Below are 13494 nucleotides of genomic sequence, written 5' to 3'. Positions count from 1 at the left end.
CCAGGCTCTGATCCACACCAGCCTGCTGGCCATTGGCCACCCCACTTCATCTGAAAGACCTGACAGATTATTTAGTGGCTGCTGCCATCACAGAACCCCGCGGAGCTTCTGCAGAGGCTCGGCAGAGCCTGCAGCCTGGCTGTCAGTGGGGAGGGGGGTGCAGCAGCCAGCAGCCTGCCCATGGGGGGTGCAGCATTCTCCTCTCCCTTCCCAAGCCAAGCTTTGCTTCTTGGCTGGCTGTGGGTGGTGCAGGGCAGCAGTGACCTCCCTCACAGAAGGTGATGGAATGCTGTGAGGGGTGGAGGCAGCCGGGGCAGTGGGAGCTGCTGGCCCAGGATGACACAAGGATGTGTGAGCAGGACCAGGCTGCCAGGGGCTTGCATTAGTTTTCAGGGACCAGCAGCAAACTCTGAGCTAAAGGGGGATCTCTGCTGAGACTGACTGGGAATGAGAAGAGAAGGAGGAGGGGAGAGCAAAGCAACCGCCACCCTGGCAGTGGGATCAGTGACACTGGAGAGGCAGAAGGGCTGTGGCATAGGGTCAGCCCTGGTTTTCCCCAAACTGTGTGACTGCCCACGGTGTGACCGAGCAACATCCCCACGGAGATGGGTACTAAAGGGGCTCAGCTGCTGATGGGGTCCCCAGGCACTTGGGCACCCCCTCCCGCCGTGACTCAGTGGAGGGGCCGTGCTGTGTCTGGCAGCAGGCTCGGGGCTGCCCTGCCTCACCCCATGTCCCAAAGCCCTGGGGAAGAGGAGTCCCCAGTGCCCCAGGATGCCCTGAGGGTAGACTGGGATCGTCCTCTGTGCCCTCAGCAAGGGAGGGAGTGATGCCAATGGCTCAAGGAGCATCACACCAGGGGACAGAGGGACAGTGCACCCTTGCGCTGTGCTCGAGCTGCCACATCACCAGGGCACAGCCAAGGTGGACCCCCCAAATTCGCACTTTCCTCCCCCAGATCTCCCAGCTGGGGACAGGACCTTGTGGAGGAATCCAGGAAGGGGTTCACATACATCTGTGGCGTGCAGCCCTTTTTCCAGGCAGGGGGTGAGGATCCCAGGGATCCAGTGCCCCACACCTGGGGGCCATGCTCACCCTCAACCCTGTGCCGAGGCCAAGCCCTGGGGCTGAGGGTCCTGCCAGTGAGGGAGCCCTGCCAGCCACCTCCTGCAGATTTCTGATACCTGCCATGGCACTCCGGGCATCCCATGTGCTGCCAGCAGTATTCAGCTGGAAACAGCTCATCCCCAGTCTTTCCCTCCATTCAAACCAGGAGGCCAATCCTTCTCCCTGGGTTTGTTGTCCTGGACTTGGGCTGTTGGAGATGTCCCCTGCCTTCCAGTGAGCTCTGCTCTTTAAACCATGACAGATGTTCCCAGGAGCAAGTTGTAAGGAAATCAACATGCCAAATTGAAATACAGTGGAAATAGCCTAAAAGTCCATGGTAATGAAGCAGAGAAATGGTGTCAGTCTATTTATAGAAGTGTCTTGCAGCGGAAACACTGCACTTTCTCCTCAGCCCTGGGGAGTGTCTGATGCTGGGGAGATCAGCCTTAAACCCCAATTCCCAGCAGGCCTCCTACACCGGAGCAGGGCAGAGGCTGAGCCCTGTTGTTTCAGGAAGGGTGACTCCAGGGGCACAGCTGAACTTGAGATGTTCCAGGGGATGTCAGAGCCTTTACCAAAGCCCGTGTTAGTCTTGGATGGTAAAAGCTCTTCATGCTGCCCTGGCCACAGCCCCAGCAGCTGCTCTGTGCCCAGAGTGGGGATGGAGCTGGCAGTGAAACCGCCGGCCAGGCTGCTTTGGGCCTTCCCTCCAGGGGCTGGGTAGAGCCATGTCTCGGCAGGGCAAGGGGAACCTTGATGATGTGATGCCAATGCCACCATGCCCAGGCCCTGCTGATGTGGGGGTTTCACAGACACTGTCCATGCTTGAGCAGGGCTGGCCGGGGGTCTCGGCCGTGAGGGGAATGAGGGATGGGGCTGCAAAAGCTGCTTAAGGGATTTGAACTCTTAATCCCCATTACAAATTAATGTCCAAATCCCTGAAGTGGGGGCAAATCCCACCCCAGAAGTTCATTTTTCTTCAAAACAAAAAGAAACACAATCTGTAGCTTGTAGGACCAGCAGCCCAGGAGCGGGGCTGGCCAGGGTCACCCACAGCCCCAGGCCACCCACAGCCAGGCGCTGTTTGGGCTCAGCTGCCCTCAGCTCCCTCTGGGGACTGGGACATTTTCTTCCTCTCTGGCTGTTTCAAAGCCTGGGAACGCAGCTCGGGCTCTCATCCTGGTGACTGATCTTCCCTCCGCCACCTAGCCATTAGTGAGTCCCCAGAACCCTCCTCCCATATTTCGGGAAAATATTTCCCCTCTTCTGCAAAACAGTAGCTGGTTTGGAGAATGGTCCAGCTCCTGGGAACCCAGGCAGGTTCTATTGCTTTGAAATCAATTCCCATCTGAGGGCTAAGCTAATTTTACACATGACTTACTTTCACACCTTTAACAAGAAGCAGTTTCTTTCTCGATGAGCAGTGCATATGGCAGTTAACTTGATTATTGAACGAGTGAGAACATGCAGCACAGAAACTGCATTGGATACCCAAGGCATTGGAAAGGGTCTACAGAGAGGCATGGAAAAGTGCAAACATGAACATATCCAAACCCGCTGAAGCTTGCTGACAGGAATCACATCTTGTGCTAAAGCTGGTGAAAAAGTCAAGATGTAATTTAGTTTTAAAATCTGGCTCAGCTGGCCTTTCCCTGGCATTTCCTGCCCTTCGGCAGCAGTGTTCCGTCTGACCACAGCCACAGGAAGGTGCTGCATGGCTGTGGGGACGGGAGGACCCGCTGCAGGCTCAGAGTGCTGGGACACACGGGCTGGATTCTGCTTGTGCTTCACCTTTCTCTCCTTTCACTTCCAGTAGAAATCCCTGACACAGGGCACAGGGACTCCCACCGACTCCTGGTGTGGGAGCATTGCAGGGATTCTTGCTTGGAGGAGGATGGAGCTGCATGACCTTCACATAATGAGGGACTCTCCACCATTTGGTCACTAACAGGGGCAAAAGGCTCAAAGCAAAGCTCCTTGGCCTGGCCATGCTCCTCTCTCCCTCCAAAGGATTTCTCTGTATTTCCACTCACCTCTGAGTAAAAACACATCTTGGGCAGGAGGCAGTGGGTGCTCAGAGAAGGAAGGGTCCATCACAACCCCATGAGCCCAGTGGCCATGGGATCTCCCTGCTGGTCAGACAGCACCAGCCCCAGCACCAGGTCAGGGTGGCCACAGCATTGTGCAACCAGGTTTGGAAATCCCAGGCAGGGATGGAGATAGCCCGTGGCTCTGCAGCCCATCCCAGGGCTGTGTCTCCTACAGGGAAGGAGCTTTTTGGTGGGTCCCACCCAAATCCCGTGAGCAGCAGCTGGTGCATCACAGACAGGAGTTTTTCCTCATCATCCCTAGGCTGGATTAAATCCCCCCAGCACAGCCCCTTGCTCCCAGAGGCTCAAGGGCTTTTGCTTCTGCTCCTGTTTCTAGCAAGCTGCATGGGAACAGGCTCTTTGCCGTTATCCCAGCCCTGTCCCAGGTCTGTGGGTCCTGCTGGTGGATCATTCCCAGACCTTGGCAGCATAGGAATTTTGCTGTAATTTCCTTGCCCAGGTGGTAATCGTAACGAACATCCTTGCCGCAAGGAAGCCCAGCACTGTCAGCTCGAATGACGCTTTAATTCAGGTTAATTAATGGATTCAGGCAAGAATAAACAAGCAGACAGGCTCCTCAGAGCAGGTGATGGAAGAGCTGAACCCGAGCTGACAGCCGCCCACGGGAGACGGCCAGTCCGGGGGTGTTGGGGGGAAACGCTCCTGCTTGAAGCTGCACGGGGCACAAACCCAACTTGTCCTATGTGGGTACCCAGGTCATCACCCCACGACCCCAAATCACCTGGCAGCAAGCAGAGAAAGGTCCCAGGTCAGCCCAGGACCTGGCAGGTGCCCAAAACACTGAGCCAGGCAGGTGTTTCTTCACAAGAGGTCTTTCCAGGATGTTCCCCAAATGCTGGGGGCTGTGTAAGTGCCCCCCACCTCCACTGCATATGTCTGGGGTGGGCGCCTGGATTGAGCCCCAGATTTTTAATGAGGTATGATGTGAATTTACTCTGACGGGCCAGCAGCTGGGGCTCAGGACCAGACAAGCCTTCTAGGCCGAGACAACCTCCATGGAGCTCAGCTTTCTGTGTGCTCCCAGCACCCACCTCAACAGAGGTGGCTTGTGCCAACCTGCCTGTTGGCACGCCTACCTCCAGAGTATAGGACAAGCCCTAACGGATTGTCCTAAATGTTATGAGAAAACAGGATTTAGTGCCTGGGGGGGGTTTTCTTGTGCAGCAGTGCAGGGTTCTGGCTGGGATGGAGGAGGCTGCTGGGGCTGCACGCTGCCTGCCTGGGCTCTGTGCAGAGCATGCGTTACTCCTTCTTTTCCCTGTAAAACTGCTTCTGAGGGACACGCTCATGAAATATAAATGTGAGACCTGCTTTAGGAGGGCAGAGCCTGGAGATGAACAGCGGGTCTGCGCAGGCGGCAGCTCACAGCCCTTCCCATCTTAGCTGCAATTAATAATTTATGGTTTTCATAACAAGAGCTGTGATCTGAGAGCCCAAAAAGCCCTGGGGGCTGGCAGGGCTTACCCCACCAGTGCTTCACCTGCACAGACAGGCACTGTCCCCACAGCCCCCCACGCAGTGCCACACGGGGTCGGGCCACACCTTGCCATTGGCACAGGGGGCTGGGTCTGTTCCCCAGTGAGGGTGGATGGCACCGACTGGGAACGCGGGGCATGGGCCGGTGATGGGTTGGTGATGGCTGGTGATGTGTCAGTGAGGGGTGGGGACTCGTTGCTGAGGGGAGGGGATGGGTTAGTGGTGGTGGGTGATGGATGGTGATGGGTTGGTGGGGATGGGTGGGGATGGGTTAGGGACAGGTGGCAACAGATGGTGAGGGGTTGGTCATGGGTGGCAATAGGTTGGTTATGGTTGTTGACAGTCCCATAAAACTTTACAGTTTGGGGACTGTAGGGGTGAGAAGAGGGGTAATAACCTGCTGGGGACCTGCTGGGGACTGGGTAAATCTGAATGAAAACCTGTCTTCACAATCATCACTGGGTGAGAACCTCAGTTGCTGCAATGTCATTGTCTTCTGTGAGGAAGATGACCCAGAATAGTTAATTTTGAGTGAGCTGACACAGTCCATGTCCAGGAGATACCAAGTGCTGGGCCAATGTTCAGAGGGTTGGGGATCAGCTTCTGCCCATGCGAGGACAGCACTGAGCCAAGCTAGGGCGAGGTCAGCGACTGACAGATGGGACTGTAACACAAGTGTGGCTCCTGCAGCAATGGCACTCCCTTGCTGGAGGGTCAGGACGGGAAAGGGCTTCGAGGGGCCAAGGAGAGGAGATACAGCTCCAGGCAGGTTGCCCAAAAGGCAGGGCAGAGGTGTGTTGTCATACAGACAACACCACCACTTCCACGCCAGAGCCCTACAGCCTGGCTGCACATCCTCTGCCACTCCTGGGAGGAGAGTGATGCCGGGGCCACTATCACCCACTGTGCCCGGGGACACTGCCCTGGGTGTGTTCCCAGGCACAGACTGGCTCTAGGCCAGATGTGGGGGTGGCACCGGGGCCAGCTGAGGTGTCCCAGCCCTGTCTGGGCTGAACTTCCCCCTCCCGGCTTCTGCTCTATTTTCAGCTCAGCTGGAAAAAAACCCTTTGGAGTTGTTGTTTCTTCCTTTGTTTCCTAATTTAGATGGTCCCAAGGCTCCACAGGCAGATAAAGGCAAGCTTATTGCTTCTCTGTGTTTATGGCACTGCTGGAACACACTGCTCCCACAAATATTACATCAAGGGAGCGTGGGCAAGGCTCAGCGTCCCCAGCATGGCTTAACTCTCACCTACATCTGCCCATCACTGCTCACCTCTGGCACCCTGACATCGCACCCCTGCCGTGCCGCTGCTGTCTCCGTCCTGGCTCCACCATGCTGCCTCTGGCAGTGCCAGTCCCTGCGTCACCCTCTGCGACAGCCGGTGTCCCCAGCTCCTGCTCCGAATCGTGCTGGTGCCTCAGCTCATCCCACGACTTGGAAGAGTCCCGGTGCCAGGTGCCACATGCATCCCACAGCTTCACACTGGCCTCAGGCCCTTCTCACGTGTCTGCTGTGCCCACAGGGAGTTTAGGGACAGCACCAAAAAGCCCCTAGGGAATCAGCTGACAGCCTCCATCTCCCCAACAGCTCTGCTCTGCCATCGGGGCAGAGAAGACACAGGGCAGAGCAGGTGCAGAGACAGGCAGGGACACCACAGGACCCCACTGAGCTCATCACACCGTCGGGAGTGGGGACCGTTCAGGATGTGGGTCCCTTGCACCCTGGAGACCTCAGGCTTCCCTTGGTCTTGGCAGCCACAGCCCAGTCAAAAATCATCCCCGAGGGGTGCTGGGATGGTGCCTGCAGCAGAAGAGCTGCCCCTGCCAGCCCCGGGCTCTGCCAGGGGTGGCTGCGCTGTCCCTGGCTGGCAGGGCCGGGGCTGCGCTGCTGTTGCAATGGAACACGAGGCCCGGGCAGGGTTTGTTTGGCTGGGACAGTGGGGCACCGCCACGGAGCCCAGGTTGCATCATGCCAGCAGAGAGGGAAGAGTAGTGCCCAGCCTCCCTCTGCTCCATGGCCAGAGGCAGCTGCCATCGTGGGGGAAGGCAAGGCTGGGGGACAGGCAAGGAAGGGGAGAGGATGGCAGCAGAAGGGCAGGGGGGACAGCAGTGAAGTTGGAGGGCTTGTTACCTGCGTGAAAGCAGCTGGGGGTTAGGGGAACCCCGAGGCACAGGAGGGAAGGGCTCAGGGCTGGGGCTGGGCGTTTTAGTGGCTGTGCTTTAATGCAGCCTGACTTACCCATTACAGCGCTGGTGGGAGAGGGATGCCTGTGAGACCTCTTCTGTCAACATAAGTACAGAGACAATGACATTGGGGATGTCAGGGTTTTTCAGGGCAGAGGTATGATGAGCCCCAAAGCCCCTATCACAAGCACTACCCTGGCATGCTGCCAGTGCCCTGCTTCTTTCCAGGGTCTGACAGAAAAATGAACTCAAAATCCCTCTTTGTGGGATGGCCAGATAGCCAGAGATCTCTAACAGGGTGTGGTTGATGGGGCCCATTCTCCCTATCTCGAGTCCTGAGAGGGGGTGATGGTGTAAAGCCAGTGGAGTCAGATCCCTGGCGGTGGTTGGCACCTGGCAGTGTGTCCTTACCACCAAGACGTGACTAAAACGCAAACACTGGCCTGCTTGGTCTGGCTTTCCAGAGAGGTCCAACATCCCTGGCCAGTCTCACCACTTCTTCCCAGGCAAGGAAGAGACACCAGACTGGCACCGCCTTACCCAAGCTGTGGTGGTCACGCTGGGCACAACACTGACCACACACGGCTGTGGAGGTGTCCCAGGCAGGCTGCATGGGGGCAAATTAAGGTTGTCTGTCACCACTGCAGGGGAGAGGGAAGTCTGTCCCCTCCATGCTCTGGCTCCATGGAAAGGGGCGTCATCATCCTCTGAAGTCAGCCTGGAGGCTGGGAAATGTGTCAGACCCTGAGCAGCAGCAAGGCCAGGGATACCTGGAGAGGAGCTGGACCTTGGGGAGTGGTAGTGTGAGGACAGCAAAGGAAATCAGAGATAGGGACAGGAAATAACAAATGTGAGTCAGCTGAGAAGTACATGGGCAAGGACAGCTTTGGGGAGCTAATCTGCAGGAGATAACGCTGCCAGGATGGAGGAGCCTTGGAGCTCATGGAAAGGAAGAGTCAAGGCACAGAGGTGTCTGAGACTCCAGTGGCCAACACAGTTCTTTGCATTACACTCAGCGACTTCCCCCTGGAAGCCGGGGGAAGCGAGGGATCTGACACCCAGCCTTGGGCACTCCGGAGAGCATGTACACTTTGGGATGCATTTCACAGCCTCCAAATGCTTCCTTGAAATCCTGCACAGGGTGTTTATCCCCTGGCAGACAGGACTAGCTGTGGGTGCAGCCTGTCTGCTTTTAGTCTGGTGGAGATTAAGCTCTCCAGGGCCTAATGGCGATTCTTTTGGCAACCGTTCAGCAGGCCTTAATCCATCTTATCTCTGCTCTGAAAGGATGAATTAGGTGCCTCTCCAAGTGCTCAATGGGGAGCAGCAGTGGCAGGAGCTCTGGCAGAGCACAAGCTGCTGCAGGCACCCTGGGGCTGCCCTACATACGGCAAAGAGCCCCGGAGGCACCAGCTCGCAGGCAGGAGCCGGGGGGATCTGGGGGCTGGGGAAGAGGCAGCACTGCAGGATGGCCAGCACACTTCCCTGCACCCAGCAGAACCCTCTCACCTTGCTCCCCCTGCACATCCAGCTGTTGGCATCACCAGGAGTCTTGGCCTGAGTAATGAAGGTCCCGATTCCCTTGGGATGTGCCTGGGTATGAGCCAACAGCAGTGTCTTGGCTGGTGGGAAAGACTGGCAACAACACGACCCCACTCATCCTGTGCAAAGGCTCCCATGCCTGGACCACCAGTGCCTGTGAAGCCCATCCAACCCATCTGGCACCTAGGGATGTCCCTGCTCCCACAGTCCGGATGCGGTCAGGATTCCCAAGTGACAGAGAGGACATCATGGTCATGTGGGATGGTCCCATCATCCCACTCACCACTTGCTGTCAGACACAGGGACTCTGAACTTGCCTTTTTCAAACCTGTCCTGACATTGCTAATAATAACTGTGTTAATTAGGGAGCTCTTACAGCCCTGCATGATTCGTTCAGTCAGTTATGGGGAATATTGTCAGGGTAACGCAAATGAGGGGTGGCAGTCGCCTCTCCAGCAGCCGTCTGGAGTGCTGGAGCCATGTCTGAGACCCAAGGCACTCGCTGCACATCAGGGTGACCCAGTTGATGCCACAGGCAAGGACATGGCTCAGTCCCACACAGATGTTTGGCCCAAGGAGCCCCACAGTTGCTCGTGTCCATCCCCACCACAGGCACTCAAAGGTGCACTTTGGGGCGAGGGGCTGTGCCCCAGCTGGGCCATCTGCCCCGAGCCACCCAGCTGTCCCTGGCTCTTAGATGACTGCCCATCATGATGGCATCTTGCCTTCTCCAAGTCCCTTCCAAGTGAAATCAGAGAGGACAGTAACACTCTCCATGGGCTCTGCAGAGCCTGAAATCTCCCACTTCTCTGCAACGAAGAGGTGCTGCAGTGGGTGGCTGGGGGCTTAATTTCTTTTTGGCTGTGGTATCCCTCAGGTGACAGATAGCCTGGTGGCTCACTTGCTCACCTGCCCACCCAGCAGGGGTTAGTGCCACAGCATGGCACTGGGACAGGGTCTCTCTGAGCCTGCCGGCAGGACTGGGTTACCCTGAGATCAGCTGGGGACAGTTTGCAGGATGGTGAGAGATCCCCTATGACATCACCTGGTCTCGTCCTGCATACACCCCACAGCTGGGAAATGCCTTTAGAGGGGAGGTTTCCTTCTTTTCCACGGCACTGTGAAGGTGGTGACGGGTTCGCTGCGGGGCTGCTGCCAGCCGGCGCCCATTGGTGCTGCCGAGGGGCCTGTCCCCACTGGATCACCCTCTCAGGGGCGGTTGTGGGTGGTGCCACCGCCCAGAATCACTGCCATCCACTGTCCTTGCTCCTGACCTCAGCCCTGTTTGTTTTGGACCAAGCTGTGCTGCCCATCAGTCAGTGTTCGAGGTGGCCGAGGTGGCCAAGGTGGCAGTGGAAGCTCTCCAGGCAATGCCAGGGTGACACCCTGGCCATCGAACCCAGCCCACCACACCAGCCCCCAGCCCACCCCCACACTGCATCAGAGGTTCTGTAGGGACCCCGGGCATTCCTCCTTCACTGGAGGGTCATGGGGGTCTTTGCTGGAAATTTTAATCAGTGTCTTGTTTCTCTCCTTGGCTTTAAAGCTCCTTTTTTCCTCTGGAAGAGGATAGGAATTAATTGAGCAAGAATTAATCAGAAAGCAGAAAGATGCAAATTTTCAAATGAGACATCAGGTACTGCAGGTCCTGCCCTCTCTGTACTTTGGTTCCAACCTCAGCTTGTTCTGCTCCAGCCACTGGCAGGCCTCATGTCTATCCCTGGCTCAGAGCCCCACGGGAGCAGAAATCCCCTCTGCGTTGCGTCACCAGTTGAACTCCAGTGCATGTTGTCTCCAAAGTAACAAGCAGCTAAAATTGGTAGAAAGTTTGATCTGAGCCTCAGCCAAGCTTAATTTTTAATTGCTTCTAATTTCAGTCTCTGGGCTGGGATTGCCAAGCTGGGCAGAAAGGCCACAGGGGCAGGTGTGGGCCCGGTCACCTGCGGGCAGCGCTCTGCTCTCCCTGGTCTGGAGCCCTCAGCCGCAGCACTCTGAGGGTACTCAGGGCCCCCAAACCCGGGGGTCCAGCTCAGCTGCCTTGTCCCTGGCCCTCTGGGCTGCCAGACAGGCTCTCAGCTCCCCAAGAGACCCATTTATTGCCCCCATGGCCAACATGAGCCCCTTGACTGAACCAAGAAGGCAGTGGAACAGATTTTCAGCTTTTGGGTTTGTGTGTTCAAGACTATCATGGGGTGAGGATTTGGTATTAAATCCCAAACACCTTGTGGCATTCCTGAGCCCATTCCTGCAGCCTTTCCCATTCCATGCCTGCAGCCTTTGTCTTCCCATCGCATCCCTGAAGCATACCCCTTCCATTCCTTCCATCCCATTCTATTCCATCCCATTGCTGTGGCCTTCCCCTTCCCATTCCATGGTTGGTCAACCAGTCAGGGGAGCGTTTCTGGCATGGAGACACACAGGGAATCCTACAGTCAGCACTCACATTCCCTGGAAGGCACCTCCTCTCCCAAGTGCCTCCCTGAGCAGGGATTATGAGGCCACATTCCTGGTGTTATTCATGGCTACCAACAGAGAGGTGAAAATCTGGCCCTGGCTCAGAGCCGCTGGAACTTTGCACAAAATCCCCAAACACGTTAGTCCTGTGCTGACACAGCAAACAGTTACTCAAATGTCAAAGGTCACTTTCCCCTTTCTGACAGCTATTTTTGCTGCATGTCCTGAAGTCCAAGGATAAAGGAGATGCAGAGCCAGGCAGAGCTCCACCCCTCACACCAGCTCAGGGTGTTAGAAAGATTTGGGAGAGAGGAAGGAACCATCCTGGGGAAGAAGCCAGGAGGACAGTGTCCCTCCTACCTGGTCCTGCTGATGTCCCACAAAATCATCCCAAGGAGCTGAGTGGGGTTTGAAAACATTTACAGGATGTGGTTGCGCAAACGAGCATTGCCTGAACTGGCTGCACAGCTGGGTTTCACCAAAGCCCTGAGGCTGTGGTGAGGCTCTTCCCCAGAAAGTCATCAGCACCTCAGCAAGACTCAGCAGCGAATGGAGAGCAGCGAGTGCCAGCGGCTCCCAGCCCTGTGAGGTTGCCGTGTGTCACCAGTGGCTGGGAGCACCTGGGAACAGGCACAGCTGGGGGAACAGCCACGAGGCCTGAGCCTGGTGCTGGTGATGCCACAACCCATAAACTGCCCCAACTGGATGGTGCTGAAGGCAGCCCTGAGCCACTGGAAGGTCCAGCCCTGCTGCGATAGTGCTCTCCCGATGAAATTCCCATTTTCTGCGGAGTCCCGGGAGAGGCTGGTGACAGGGAGTTCCTGGGTAGCCTCGCACCGAGAGAGGGAACATGCACCAGAAATGCTGGTGGGCTTTCTCTGGTGGGTCCAGGGGAACTCCTGATGAAAGTCAGGTCCCCATCAAGGAATGCATGGAAAGTCATCCAGGGGGACTTGCCTGGGGCCACTCCTACCTCATGGGCAAGGGAACTGAGATGGCTGGGACCAACCCCTGACCTTTCTCTCCCCAGAGAGTTTCTCCCAAAGGAAGACCCTGCCCAGTCAAGGGCACTGATCTGAGTGGGTTTGGAAATGGCCACTTAGCAGGTGGGAACCACAAAACCACCGTTAAAAGTGACACTCCCCAGCACAAACCCTACTTTTCAGCTGGAATGGAGGAGCCACGATGCTCTATGGTCTCAGGTGATCACTGCCAGCTCCTGATCATGGAAACATTGGCCACTTTGATTGACAGGAAACTCCCCATTTTGGACTCTTTTTTGGGGATGGAAGGGTTTTCTTGGACTCAGAATTTGCCTTTTCTCTGTGCTTTGCAGTGGGTAAACAATTTCCAGGTCCCCTGAGTGTGTAGCTGCATTCTTGTCTAGGTATTTGAATTTCCTTGTGTGGGGGATCACCAGATGTCAAACCTGGGCACCTCCCGAGGGCACATGCTCAGCTCCAGGTGAGTGAGGTGGTCCAACAGCAGCATCCAAGCTCAAAGCTCAGGTGCAGACTTGGACCCACATCAAGTTTCTTACAGTGCCAAGCAAAGCCCTGGGAGCAGAAACACCCGTCTGCCAGGTAAAAACCCCACAGCCTTTGTTTTTTTAAGAAATTCAAACTAATCAGATGCTGCTCTGTCCTGTCCTAGCAGAACCACTGCATGGCACATGCTCCTCTCTGACCTGAGGATGAGGAAAGCTGGGTGTAGGATGCTCCTGCAGAGGTACTTGTGAGTGCGGGGTACTGGGTTCCAGGTGTGGGATGCCCCAGGCGAGGTATTCCATGGGTGCTGTGCACTGGGGTGGAAGGTTCTGGGTGCAGGATGCCCCAGGAGATGTATCTCAGTGCTGAGTGATGGATTCTGGGTGTGGGATGCCTCGGGGGAAGTACCTGTGAGTACTGGGTGCTGGGCAGCCCCCACTTGGGAAGCCGAGCCCAGCAGCAGGGACAGTGCTGCTGTTCTGGGGAGAGCTCAGATCCACCCCATGGGCAGCAAAACACTCGGTTTAGGAAACCAGGAATCAGCCAAAGTCCCTGTCAGAGCAAGGAAAGAGCCATGGCTGGAAATGGGGCCAGCTCTTCTCTCCCAGCCCTTCTGGGGATCTGGAGCTTCCTCAGCCACTGCTGCTGTTTTGCCAGCGAGGGGGATGGGAAAGGGGCTGCTGGGATTCTTGATGCTTTGGGGCATTTTCATCTGTTTCTTTTCAGGTTTTCACAGTTTTTTTCATCTCCCAGTGCCTGTATGTCCTGTGAGGCGGGGTGTAAAAATCTGGAAAAATCCAGAAGCTGAGCATGAAAATGCAGAAAAATCTTGACTAAAGATTAAGATATATTTCCCATTGGAAAATGCATGCAACAGACAAAGCCTTGTTTTCATCACTTTATTTTTGGTCTGCAACCAAAGGACCCTTCCCTTTACAGCAGGAAATATCCCGACTTCCCAGACGCAGCCCAGGCAGCGTTCCCGGACACTCCGTTACGCAGCTGAGCGCACGGTCTGGAGAGGGGGGCAGAGAGACGTCACCGCCACCTCGCCTGGTCCCTGCAGGCACAGCCCTGCCTGGCCCTGAGCTTCGGCCAGCAGAGCCAGACAAGGAACCCGAGCATCACGTTGT

This window comes from Corvus moneduloides, chromosome 28 (assembly GCF_009650955.1).
Source record: "Corvus moneduloides isolate bCorMon1 chromosome 28, bCorMon1.pri, whole genome shotgun sequence".
In the NCBI taxonomy this organism is placed as follows: domain Eukaryota; kingdom Metazoa; phylum Chordata; class Aves; order Passeriformes; family Corvidae; genus Corvus; species Corvus moneduloides.
This window is presented reverse-complemented; position numbering follows the sequence as displayed.